The sequence below is a fragment of the Pinus tabuliformis genome, chromosome 2_2, assembly GCF_031772625.1.
Source record: "Pinus tabuliformis cultivar Carrire ecotype Pingquan chromosome 2_2, CPIR1, whole genome shotgun sequence".
NCBI classification, from domain to species: Eukaryota; Viridiplantae; Streptophyta; class Pinopsida; order Pinales; family Pinaceae; genus Pinus; species Pinus tabuliformis.
This window is the reverse complement of record NC_142300.1, coordinates 166617850-166632916: the sequence shown is the minus strand read 5'-3', so window position 1 is coordinate 166632916 and position 15067 is coordinate 166617850.

Sequence of the window (15067 nt, the reverse complement as noted above, 5' to 3'; positions counted from 1 at the left end):
CGACAAAGAGATAATTTAAATGAAATGAATATCAAGTGAATTTGGAAAAGAAAAGTTTTTTGATGTTCAGGATTAAAATTTCGAATAGCATATTCTTTTTCTTCAGTTGATGCATCTTGAGGGTGTTCAATGTTGAGATATTGAACATGCCTGCATAAAAAATTAGAAAAGAAAACCAAATTGCTATGTACATTATAATTACAAAATAATGTTACACAGTGAATCTGGACCCTGTTATTATATTCAATAATCGAATTGTCATTAAAAGGACATTCCAACAATATGTTATCACGGCAAGTTCCCAAAAGAAAATCAAAATGAATTGCATTAGAAACCTGCAAGGCTGACTCATCAAAATTTACAGAATTAAATTCATGTTCAGCTAGAGGAGACAAAATTACAGCATGTGAATCTTCATGAGATAAATCAATTTTTAAAATTAGTTCACTTTGTCCAGAATGTAATTTTGTGCCATCATCATCACAATATTCATCATAAATCACCTCCTTCTCTGAACTAATAGAATCATAAAATATGTGAGAACAATATTTTGGAAGAGTGTTAATGACCAAGGAATTATTATTTGAATGAATGACATTTTCAAAATCTTCAGAACTAGTGGTAGGGTTGTTTTCAACTAAAATATTAAAATAATCATCATTGAATATAATCTAATCTGAAAAGATATCTCGATAAAGAAAATAATGACTATTAGAGTATAATATTGGCTGAAGAGATTCATCTTGAAAACTTGCCATATTATCATAATTTTGTCTTAATGAAACTCTTTCAGTTGTGGAAGTAGTAATATGTTTTGAATTTTTGGAATTTACCCTAGGAGAATATATATTGACATATCCATTATTTAGATCTCCTTCTAGATTAAATTATATTGGGACATCTTATTGTTCACAAGAATCAGTAGAAATTGTTTCAATTACATTTTCAGATTTTACATTTATGTTTGAAATATTCATTTCAAAAATTGAAAAATGTGTATTACAGTTTTCCAAAGATGAAGGTTGCAATCTAATTTCAAGCCTAAGATTAGGCTTAATAAAATCATTTTCTGATTCAATACTAAGTAATGAATTAGATACATCTTTTTCTTCATTATTTGATTCAGTGTCTTCATAATTAGAAGAAACAAGAGAAGAGAAATTCTCAATCAAATCTTCAGCTGAAGGTAAATCACATAAATGAAATCTATAGCAAAGTGACCAAAATCTATTAGAAAAATCATCTAAATATTCATCTTTGTACATGAACATATTATCTAATTATAAACACAATTTATCATAATTATAATTTTGATGGGCTTTAAGAAATACCTACATAAAATGGCTCCAAGAATAAATTGATTTTGGTTGGAATTCCTTTGAACCATTTGTGGATTCGTCCTCGAAATATCAGAGTAATATTCTACAAATCTCATTGTCAACAGTAATTTTGAAACATTCACATTTGTCTATAAAATCACAAAGATGATCTAACGCAGAAAATTTACTCTCATCGTAAAACTTAAAATTAGACAAGGACTCAATCTGCTTCTTGGACATTCCCCTAGTAGGTTTACATGAGCTAAAACCATGACCCAATGTAGGAATGAATAAAAGAGCCATAGCTAGTTAAAAATGTTAAACTAATAAGTCACATGGACTGACAAGCTTAAGCCCTCCGTCTAGTGCCATAAATGTTGATCGGAAAAATTGTCTGTCATAAACATTAAGGGAGACCACCCGATCGGGAACTTAAAGTGGCTCCTTTTTCCGTTGAATCTGGTGGTTCCGACTGGTTAGGGTCCAGTTACCCTTAAACATAAATCTAATCCAATATAAAACTAATATAACCTAAACTAATAATTAATCTATTTACACATATATTACATCATGTTACATTTCCTTTGCATCGATATTTAAGATGTGGTTAAAGAAGTAAATCCACACAAAGGTTTGATTCATTTAAAAGGGACGATCAAAACAATGATTTAATGATTTTATTTGCCTCTTAAAAAAATAGGACTTGATGCAAACTGAGATATAAATGCAGAACTAATCTAAAACATGAAAAACCTATCTTGAACTAGAATGGGATAGCCCTCTCCTAATTCGAGAGCAAGTTAACTGAAACGGAGGGGGAATATTGGTTTATGAATGAATCCACCATATGATTTCCATTTACTAGAAGAAATAATGTATTTTAATTAATGAAATAATAAGAAAAATACACTTAAGAATAAATACTAAATAGCAATCATTTATCACATATATACTTCAATGGATTCATGATGATCTCAATCTCGTTCTACCTCTTGGAGATAGCTCCTACAAGACTTTCGTAGCATATCACAATATGACTCAATAGTAGTGTTAGAGATCAAAGAAACATACTACTTAGAATGTAGATTAAAAGAAATTATAAAACCTTGACAGAAATATAATAAAAAAAATCATCATTCTGGTAATAGTACACATGAATAGAGATTTATTAAAAAGTGACAAAGCTTATTACAAAATATGAAGTCCTGGAGTCACTCAAACCCATAATTACGTTGCCCGCAATAGCGTTAAGCAATGAGAACAGAGCTAGAAATGCTCTGTTTTCTCTATGACATGCCCTTTTGTACATAATAGTAGTGTTATTGCACAAATCAAAGAACCATAAAGAATCCCCCTTGAATAGATTGCAACCTCCCCTGGCTAACAAAATCGAATTAAGGCGTATTTATGCCAGATTTACAGAGCTAACATCCCCTCTTATATTTCTCAACAACTAAATCTAGAGGTTTTCTTCAGCAGGTCAAGGATAGATTATTTTAGTTGAATGCATTCCGAATTTGGGAAATCGTTACACTAGTCGAACAAATTGACTTTGTTGTTCGCTGAAGGATCCATTAGTTGTTATTGGTCATGGCCGATTATGGAGCTTGTTACAAAATTTGAGTTAATTTTGAAGAGTATTTTCCACATGGCAGGGGGCCTTTAGAAGCATGGACCGAGCATGACATTATGTCCTATTACACAAATCACAGAGGATATTATAACTTTATTATTAAACTTAACTGAAATAGCATTGAAAACAAAATACGTAACATAAAACCTAAAAAATATTTAAATATATGTTTAATAAATATAGCAACGACCTTTTAATTATTTACAACAGCAGCCCTATATGGAAATGACAAGTGGAAAAATTGTAGAGGCATCAGATATCTTATCCAACGGGGATTTTCAAGTAAGAAAACCGTAAAAATTGCGAGATCGGGCGGCTCCAATGAGGAGCGGACCTAAAATATCAGTAAAATTTATTTAACACGCATATCAGGTCTGACATATCGTAGCTTGGTAGATATCTGAGGTTGGGAAGGATTCACATCGGGATATCGATGATCCTGGACATCGGAATATTGGAGCATATCTGTATTGAGATATTGGAGTATCGAGGGAAATGCCATCAGGTATGAATATTGGAGGGAATCGCATATTGGATATTGAAAGACAGGTGTGTCAGAGATATCAGAGAGGAGGCCTTTCGGGATATCAGTGATATCGAAGAGGAATCATATCGGAGTATCGGGGAATGGTGCTATCGGAGTTTTTAAAAGTTTTCTTGAAAGGAAATCTCCAATAAGAATGACCTCTGATATGCAGGAGTAGAAACAATGATGTGGAATATGGATCCTCTAACAACCACTTTGTTATATAGTTCCAAAATTTACATGGCCACTTTATTATATTCATTTTATTATTGAAAAGAGCCACTTTATGGATTAAACTTTGAATGTCGTGGATTTCAAATGAATTCCTCTGATATCAAAGCTCTAATATCTCTGATATAATACTTTATTGATATAAAAATACCTGCTTGTTTAATAGTGACAGCTTTATAGCTTATAGCCACCTTGGTTGAGGTTTTTTAAATCTAAATCCACTTTGTTTTGGTTTTGGTCTTGGGGGCTATGTTTTATTAACATAATGCATAAAAACTTAGAACCAAAGAATAATTACTAGTAAAAAATGAATATTTTATTTAATTTTAAAGCTTAAATAATAAAACTAAGGCTAAATTTGCAAAAAAAGAAACAAACTCTAACCGAAAGCAGATTAGACTTAAAATGAAGCAATGACACTCAAAGTCAAAATACATGTAAAAAGGGTCCCCATGCTTATTATGAAAATAAAATGGGGGTGTTGTGTTTTCACTACAACAAGTCCACAGACATCAAAGTGGATCCTTTCAAGGACTACATGTGCTTTGTTGTTGTGTACTTCCCAAAGGTACGCCCTTTTCATGTATCTTGCTACTATACTGCTCATTTGGGGAGGTTTGTGGTAATTTGCTACATGATTTTTAAAGCACCATGATGCAAATGGCCAAGTCTTCTATGCCAAAGTTCATTGACATCGAGGATTTACACCTTCTTAATCATTGTGCTCAATACCACACAATCCTCCACATATAGCTTGTAGAGATTGTTCACATGAACCCTGATTTGCTTCACCATTCCTTTGCTATGTTTCTTAGGAATGCCTTTCCTTTGTTGAAGATCACATCATAACCACACACTTCCCATCATTTTGTTGGCCATGCATGCAATCAGAGTAAAATCAAGCTCAAACTGTGAAGGAAAAGTTCCTCATGCTCCTCCTAAGGTATTCTTGTTTTTATTCTTGTGTGGACACTTTGTGGCATAGTGCCCGAATTCATGACAGTGAAAGCACTTGATTCCGGACAAGCCTTTCTTCTTGATCCCTTGACTAGATTTTGCTTTGGATTGGGATTTCTTCCCTTTCCCTTTCTTTTCCTTTCTATCCAAGGCACAATTCTCTTCATCTTTTCCCTTGGATGAAGTCTCGTCTCTGGTATTCTACCTTATTTCCTCCTGCACCAAATCAAACCATAGGCGTTCCTAATTTGATAATTTCTCCCTGCCATTCACCAAATCTTGGTAGTTTTTCTAGCTCTTAGGAAGGGCTAGACTTACAAAATAATCCTCTACTATATTAAAACCAACTTGACCAAGTTCATCATGACATTGTGTGAACCTACTCAGGTATTGTGGAATGGTCTCATTCTTTTGCATCTTAATATTTCAAAGTTTTTCCTTGAGCGCCAACTTCCTGTGGTCACTCTACTTCTAGAACAGATCTATCAATGTTTGCCACATTGCATATGGAGTCTCTTTCCCATGGAGATTATAGAAAATACGATCTCTTACTCCCTCCAATATGATTCTCCTCACCTTGGCTATGCACTTCTTCCATTCTACTAGATCTTGAGCTTAAGATGTTTTTGGTTTCAGAATATCAATATCAATCAATTCCTTCAACCCATTATCTTCTAGCACTGCCTCCATGTGATCCTTCCAATCAACATAATTCGAGCTTCCCGCAAGGGCACACAAAGCCTTAGTCCATAGAAATCCATCCTAATAGATCTAAAGAATTGATCTTGCAAATCTGATCCTCCTACAATTAAAACTTTGAAATCTCTGCTCTATAGTGAATCCAACTCTGAGACCATTTAGAAATTAATGTGTAAATTCAAAAATTCTCATGAAATTTACTATAACACAAGACCTGAAGCTACTTTACTTATATACGGAAATTAATTCACCATCTAGAACACAAATCATATACATGCAAAAGAAAACATCACACATGCGCATAGATTTATCTAGTGGCAAAAAATCGCTCAAAAGCTATTCCTATCTATATTGCGTTAATTAGAGAATAGAGATGAAATACATATGCTTGCTCAAGCTTGAGCACACCCTGCAAGTGTATAGCCTATCCCTCTTCCTAACTAACTAACTATGGCAAACACTTAAGCCCTCCAAGCTCATATTTCCTTGTGTTGTTCCTCTAGGAAATTGGCCCCTATTATTTATGAATTTTCCACTATTGAATTGTGCAATTCCTCTAGGTCCTTCCTTTGACTGCATGCACCACTTGTACACATGGTAATATACTAAAACCGATAGTACACTTCCTTGGAATCTCCATCTCAATTGAGTAACCCAAATTATCTGCATGCAACAATTATTTTGGGTTGATTGATGAGTTAACTGGTTGATCACTAAGTGTGGTTGAAGTTCCATTTCCACAACTTGGCCTCCACTAGTTCTTTTGACAATTATAACTATTTTAACTCACAATAACTCAGATTAACTGAAACATATTTCTACAAATTAGCAATCAAACATACTGAACTGAACTCAATCTTCCCAAACTCAAATTAAATGAGTTAACTGAGTGACAAGTGCCATGTCACCTCAGTTAACTACCTCCAAGATTTTTGCTGAAATAGAAATTCGAATTTTCTCTAGTTTAACTAAGGTAAAATCAAACTAAGATTTTATTATTGTATTTTCAACAAATTTCATCTATATAATTGAAGAAATATTGCAAAAAAATGTATCCATTGTATGATATAAATGTGATAAATTCAACTGAAGATAACAAGCTAAAAATTGAAGACCATCATGTGCTACAAGAATACATGTATTTCCCAAGGAAATATCAAGTCTTGCTCCCAAAAAATATATCGATTTTTCATTAGAATTCGCATCATGTATAATACATGTGTTCAATACATATTATAGAGTGAGCACACCTAAATTGGCGGAACTTTAGATATAGTTAAATGAAATTCTTAACAAGGGATACATCGAGCTGAGTGTGTCTCCATGGGGAGCACCGATTTTATTTGTTAAAAGGAAATATTATACCCTAATATTATGCGTTGACTATAGATAATTGAATAAGAAGACCATTAAGAGAAAGTATCTATTTCCCATAATTGATGACCTCTTTGAACAACTAATAGGAGAGACAATTATCTCAAAGATATACTTGAGGTTTTTATATCATCAAGTTAATATTAAGGATAACAATATATATAAAATTGCATTCAAGACAAGATAAGGGAACTAAAAATTTGTGGTGGTACCATTTGGACTTAAAAATGCACCAACTCCATTATGTGCTAGATGAACACATCGTCAACAAATGTTTGGATAAGTTTGTGTTGGTTGTTATTGATGAAATCTTAGAGTATTTAATGAACAAGGAGGAGCATGAAGAAAATATCAAGATGGTGTTGCAAGTGCTAAGAGAGCACCAACTATTTGTCAATTTTAGTAAATGTGATTTATTTCAAGCACAAGTGCACTATTTAGGTCATGTCATTTCAGAAGAAGGAGTGGTAAGAGACCCCATGGGAGATCAAGGAAATCATGGAATTGCCTACCCATCAAAATGTATTGGAAGTAAGATCCTTTATGGGATTGGAAGGATACCATAGGAGTTTTATTTATGGTTAGTCGGGTGTGAAGCAATCTTTTGATAGTTAAAGCACCTCTCAAAAAATGCACCCATCCTAAACATTGTAGATCCAAACGATGAATTCTTAATTTGTACAGATGCTTGCAAGGAAGGGTTCAACGGAGTCCTCATGCAACAAGAACATGTGATTTATGAATCCAAGAAATTAAACAAGTGTGACAAGAACTATGTGACACATGATTTAGAGCTTGTAGCTATTGTGCATGCTTTAAAAATGTATAGGCATGACTCACTTGGGATAAAGTTCATATTAATGATGGATCATAGTGATTTGAGGTACGTGTTTGATCAACCTTGATTGAATTCCATGAAAGGTCGATGGATGGATTCTTATTAGTGAGTTTGCCTTTGAGATTTGACACATTAAAGGAAAGGAAGATAGAGTAGTAAATGCACTTATTCAGAGCATGCAAACAATACATATGGTAACAATTAGTACATGTGATTCATATATAAATTAAATACTTAGATATGCTCTTGAGGGTGATGAACACTTCAAGCATATAAAGGGATGTTTGGAGCAAGAGACCAACAGGAAGAAGGGTGAAATATATTAATTAACAAAAAATATATTAATGATGTACAATGGAAAATGTACATATAAATTCAATAGATTTGAAGAGGATCATAATGGATTAAATCCATAGGGGGGCTTTTTCCAATTATTGAGGTTATCAAAAGATGAGAACAACCATAAGAAATTTATATCACTAGCTTAAAATGAAGAAAGAAAGTGTTGAGTACATTGCTAAATGTTTGGAAGTTAAACAAGTTAAATTGGAACATAAGAATATTGCAAGGATGCTACTATCAATACAAAGTCTGAAATAGAAGTTGGAATTCATATCTATGGACTTCAATATTAGCCTACCAAAGACCACCAAGCAACATGATGTAATCGTGGTGGTAGTGGATAAATTGAGAAAAGAAAATCACTCTGTCCCTGTGAAATCCATCTATAAATTAATTTATATTTCCAATATTTCCATGAAGAAGATTTTTATATTGTGTGGCATGCCCAATATAATGATATCTTATTGGGATTCCAAGTTTACTTCAAAATTTTGAAAATATTTGTTTGTTGGTTTTGCCACATAGTTTGCATTTAGTAGAACCTACTATCCTTAGATAGATACAAAGGGTGAATAGAGAATTGGAGGATATGTTGAGAATGTGTGTTATGCATCAACCTAATAATTGGGAAGACAACATACCCCTAGTGGAATTTTCCAATAAAAGTGGTTACCATGAATCACTAAAAATGAATCCCTTTGAAGAATTATATGGTAGAAAATGTAATATTCCAATTAGTTGGGATAATACAGTGGATCAAATTACACTTGTACTAGAGATGTTGAAGGAAATGGAGTAAGAAGTGACAAATATCAACCAAAATTTGAAGGTGGCACTTGATAGAAAGAAAATCTATGACAATTAGGATAAAACTCATAAGAAATTCAAGCAAGGGAGAATGTGTATCTCAACATCAAACCCAAGAAAATTTTCTTGAAAATTGGATCATGTGCCAAGTTGGCACCACATTATTCTTGACCCTTTAAGATCCAAAAATACTAAGAGGGGGCTGAATCAGTATTATCAGATCAATTATTTTATTTCCCAAACATATTTATATACGCTACTTCAGTGAAGTGAACTACTTCAGTGAAGTGAACTAGCGTGTACACGCGACTATGCTTAAAGAAACCAGCGTATATACACAGAACTTGTGATTTAGGCAGTTTATCATGTGTTGAGCTTAAACCAATATATCAGAGATTTATTAGACAGTGCAGTAAAAGCAAAATAAATCATCACACATAAGCAACACACATGAACACCAAGATTTAAGGTGGAAACGCAATGTGGGTGAAAACCACCTGTTGTTGTTGTCTCTGTCTTCTTTTAATGATAAGAAAATCTGTTTACAACATTGCGCTAGTGCAGACTCATACCAGTACACAAGCTTCTACCTGTAGAAGGTTACAACCTTCTCTCATTCTCCAGCTTCTACAGGAAGGGAGTTATAACCCCCTAGCTCTTGTACTAGCTGATATGATTACTAGTACGTAGGCACCGACCTACAAAAGGCTACGACCTTCTTTCTTCCTCCATGGGCCACGTTTCATAAATTTTCAAACTAGATGCTCCTGGTACACAAAAATACACATGAAGGCCTCGTTTCATACAATTTTCATATTGTGCCCATCAACAACATCATCATTTCAATACAACCTCAACTACATCTACATCAACCAAACACTGAAACTCAATCATCACTCTCTGAATAAACCAAACTCAACCAATCACTGACAACCTCTGAACCTCTGACACAACTGAATAAACCATTCATTCATACTTAATCAACTTCAACAAATCCGTTGGAACCCTTGTGATGATCCATGACATCATTTTAATACTCTTAAATATTTCTGAATATAATCAAACGATTATGGCTTCATTCTTAATATTTTTTGTGTCCATGTGAATTTTCCCTGTTATTCATTTATGCTTTCCATAATTTAATGATGCATATGTTCAAGGTAACATAGGAGTTTAGGTAAGGCTAGATTGAGTATTTGTATCCTTGACAGCCCACTGCAAAGTTATTATCATTAAAGAGATTAATTAACTAAACAATTTGTTTTAGTTAGTTCCTCCGTATCTTTTAATTGTTTCCTTTTGTCATATCTTGAACATATTTTGTTTGGTTGTAGAATTTTTTTGCACGCATCAATTGTATTTGATTGGTTAACTATTCAATATGGATGTTTGATTATCGCGTATTTTCTTTAATTCTGCTTTCAAACTCGACTTAAAGATTTATTCTTGTTATAAGTCAAAATAATCCCTTTGAGATTCTCAGAAATATTTGGATTTTACAAGTGTTAAAGATTTAATACATTGGTCATCCAATTCAATTAAAACCTTACTAAGATGCTTTGGCATAGTTCCCCAGCCTAGAACTGTCTACAAAGACATAACATCATACTGCCTTTGTTGTTGGGGAACGAAGTTTGAAGTTTTTCTGTGGAACAAGGATAAGACTTTCCTCTTAATAGTGATTAAGAGGTTAGTAGGCTAATATATTTCACCTGGCAATTCCACTGCTTAAATCTCGCTTTACGCAGGCATATCATATCTCATTCAGATCCTAATATTTTCTCTCGTTTATAATATCCAAAGTCACTTGTGATAATTTCATATATTAGATGTAGATTAGAAGCATCCACTTTTGTTCCTTCTTCTCTTCCACCTGAAATACCCTCACAAACTGAGCCTTTTTAATCAATTTCAATACTTGCTGAATTATTAGATTTGCCTAAAGTATTAGAACTACTTTCTAAAGGAGTAAATCTTCAATTTTCACTGCTAGTTCATTAGCTCAAGACCTTTGAGTTTCCTACTTCCAATTTTGAACCTTCTGATACTAAAGCAGATCTTGACCTTCAAACACCAAAATTAAAACCAACTGATTTCATTTCTTCCCTCACACATACTCAATTTTTATTTACTCCCAAGTCGGAAGAGTAAATTAGCATTTATACCAATCCTTTAGCCTTTGAACATAAATATAAAATCATACCTGAATTTCATAAAACAGTTCTCCATCAGTTTTTCTAGAAACCTAAACCTCCATCACAACCATCTTCAAGTAATTTGTCTCCCCAAAACAGGTAGTTCCATTATAGTACCAAATGGTTGGATTTAGGCCAATTGTAATAGCTAGATACGAAACATTAGTGCTTATGCCAGCTGCCCAACTTCATGATTTTCCTATGGGGTATTTGAAACATTTTCCCTGATTCAATGGAGAAACTAAACCATCTGCAAAAGACCACTTGGCTTCATTTCTAGATTTTGCTGACAACATGAACATTTAATATGAGGATGTTTAGGCTAGAATTTTTGTTCAATCATTAGAAGGAAATGTCAGGATATGGTTTAGACAACTACAAGCAAATTCTATAAACTCATGGGATGAATTAACCAACATCTTCAAGAATCAATGGGAAATTAAAAAGGATTGTGTTTACTATTTAACTTTTTTTAATATTTGAGAAGAAACCCTGGAGAACCTATTACAGAGTTTATTAAGGGATTCAATAATATTTACAACAAAATGCCACCAGATCGTAAACCCTTCGTCACTGGAGCTAAAGTAAGATACTCTAAAGCATTTGATGATGATTTTGTTAAAATGCTTAGAAAGAGAAAATAAAAAACCTTAGCAGATATGCAAACTAATGCAATTGAAGTGTAAGCAAACAAGTCAGCATCTAGCAAATTGGAAGCAAAGGAGAAAAGGTTGAAAGGAAAATAAAAGCAAAAGAGGAAAGTAGTTCATCATCAAATACAAAATATGAAGAACATAAAATTGATGAAATAACCTCTTTGTTAAGAAATATTTCTAATATAATTTCAAGAATGAAAACTCAACCTAGAGTTACCCAACAAGTTGCAAATAGACTTCCAATCTAATATAGAAGACCTTTTCAACCTCAAATTTTGCAAATACCCTTAAGAAGTTATTCCTGTTGTTTCAAATGATATTAATTATTTTAAATATCCATCATCTCAAAATGTTATTGTCCCAATCAATCAGGACCAACCTATTGCTCAAAATCAAGAGTCATCCCAAGTTTCCAAATATCAAGCTTTTTCTGAGTTTCTCATTGTTGAACTGAATAGGAGGTATGACTTGAGACCTAGACAAGGCCCTAGTAGACCTGTAAAAAAGGTTACCTTTGATGAAACTCAAGTAAAAGTTGTTGAAATACCACCTATTCAACCACCAAATCAGTTACAAGAACAACTCACTACTAAAAATCTTGTTCCAATTGTTTTTAATTTTGAAAAATAATTAGAAAGGGTTAAAATCCCTATTCCTTTATCTGAACTTTCCAAACATCCAAGATATAAACAAAAAGTTTCCGAATGGACACAATCTTCTAGGGTGGATGTTGAAGGGGATCCTATTAGTCTTCAACATGAGAAACCTTCAGTTGTTTTTGGACCTAGTTCAAATATGATTGATTAAAGTGTGCCACCTTTCTATGTTATATTCAAAGTTCATGATTTCATTTTATACAATTGTATGTTAGATTATGGTGCCTCCCATAATCTGATGCCTAAAGTTATCATGGACTAACTTCAATTTCAAATCACTAGGCCATATCATGATCTATATACTTTTGATTAAAAGAAAGTTCCTTGCCTGGGATTAATCAAAAATTTAGTTGTTACACTTGCTCAAATCCTTGTGAATAGTATAGTATTGTATATAGTTGCTACAAACATCCCATAAAAATTTGGCATGTTGTTTTCAAGATCTTGTTGTGCTAATCTTGGAGGAAGCTTGCAAATGGACATTTCCTATGCTACAATCCCATATTATCGAGGAGAAAATTTAAGATTGTGTAGAGAAGTACGATTCATTAATATTGTCTATAAAGTTGATCAAGAAATAAATCATCCAATTTATGTTATTGATCAAGATTTCTGATGTTTTACTTTGGTTGTAAATGATATCTCTAATCCTCAAACTAGAATTGAAGATTTTGTCAATATACCTCAATTTTCGGATAGTAATATTTGGAAAATGTATTTTCATGGGGAATTTTCTAAGGATGGAGCTAGCGTAGTAATTTTACTAATTTATCCTGACAAAAAAAATATAACTCAATCCTTTAAATTAGATTTTGAAGTCACTAATAATGTGTCAGAATATGAAGCCCTAATTTTAGGATTGGAATTAGCTAAAAGTTTGAAAGTACAATACTTGGAAGTCTATCGTGATTTGGAATTAATTGTTAAATAGATCAGAAATCTCTATCAAACTAAGCATACTAGACTCAAATATTATAGGAATGAAGTATGGGATTGTGTGGAAAACTATTTTCATGTCTTCAACATCTCATCAGTTCCAAGAGAAGATAACATCCATGCAGATTATTTGGAAGTCTCTGCAAGTTATTTGAAGACACCCGATCCTTTGCAATTACGCTACCAAATTGAGATAAAGTACAAACCTTCCATACCATATAATTTAAGACCTTGACAAGTTTTTTAAGATGATGAGCAGTTAAAAAATTTCTTACAAGCAATTAATGAATTTTCTAGTTTACATGTTGAGGAAGAAAATGGTGGTGAAATGAAATCAAATGATGGTGATTTAGATCTGAATTTGAAATGGAAAATTGTTGATCATGATATCATTCAGTTATAAAATATTTATATTCCAAAGGGATTGGTTCCTCAGGATTTTTTTTTTATGAGAATGATGTATCAAAAACTTCATTGTTAAGTTCACAATAGGAAGATGTACAAGATTGCAATATCGGCGCTACATAAGAAATCAAAAATTTCAAAATTTCATCTTCTTTGCCCTAGGACATAAAAGAAAAAGATGTCAATTTTTTTAAGCAATACAGAGATTCTTTTTGCATGGTCATATGAATAATTGAAAACCTGTGACATAGTTATTATTGAGCACAAAATTCCTCTTAAACTAGAAGCTAAGCTATTTCAACAAAACTTAAGGAGAATTAACCCATTCTTACTTCCTATTATTCAGAAAGAAGTGAGAAAACTGTTGGATGCTAAAATAATTGTTTCGTTAAGATACTCTAAATGGATAGATAATCTGGGACCTGTTAGGAAGAAAAATGGGGAAATTAGACTATGTGCCGATTTTAGGAACTTGAAAAACTTATCCCTGAAAGATAATTATACGTTACCAAAAATGGATCAATTGCTTCAAAGAGTATCAGGTTCTGATAGGATATGATGGCGGTCTGGTTACAGGCAGGAGTGTTAAGCTACTAAACTGCAAGATTATGTCTTCTATTTCCATTTCCTAGTATAATTTCTCATTCAATGGACTCTCTGTCATCCACCGATAACATTTTGGTATCACTAGGTTAGCTGACTCCTTTAAGAACCGTAGAGTTCCACTAAACCTCCATTAGTTGGACCCGATAGTGATATAAACCATAACTTAATAAACCTTGAAATTTTCCTTCTAAAACTTATTATGGCCATAACCTATTGGAGTGTTTAACCATGCCTTAGCCTTTAAAAAACCCCTATCATATAACTTAACCGATTTTTCTTTATAAATCGGGACTACAACCCTTTATCGGAAGACATAGGTTTACATAGGAAAACAACGCGCCCAACACAAAAGTCGAACTTTAAAGATTATATAACCACACTTATATTGTTGTTGACTCCTCTACACCATTGATCTTATCTAAGATCCAACAGTCACAACGTTTCTCGATCTCCAAACTTGCTCCACCTATGTCAATCGTTGATCTCACATCAACAAATCTGATGGCTTAAACACATATCGGGTGGCTAACCTGCGCACTTGAAACCCACCGGATAAGCGGTTTAACTCTCTCCCTCTCAGATACATGTCACCATCTGTATGGAATCGGATCCCAAACAATGAATACTACTTACGGCCCTTCTTACGCCCGATAACCACTTTTGGTTTCTTCAAACCTATTCAGTTTGTTAACTATCGGTTAACCTCCGCGCTCGAAATTTGTTGATCTGCCTCGGCCTCTGTCTGTGGTCTTCCTCCACAATCTCGGCCTTCCGCTTAATAAACTCATGGTTTTATGATAAACTCAGTTTAAAAGGGAAAACATGGAAATTTCACACAATCAACACCGTTTTAACCAATTTCAAAAAAACACCATTTAAACTTGGAA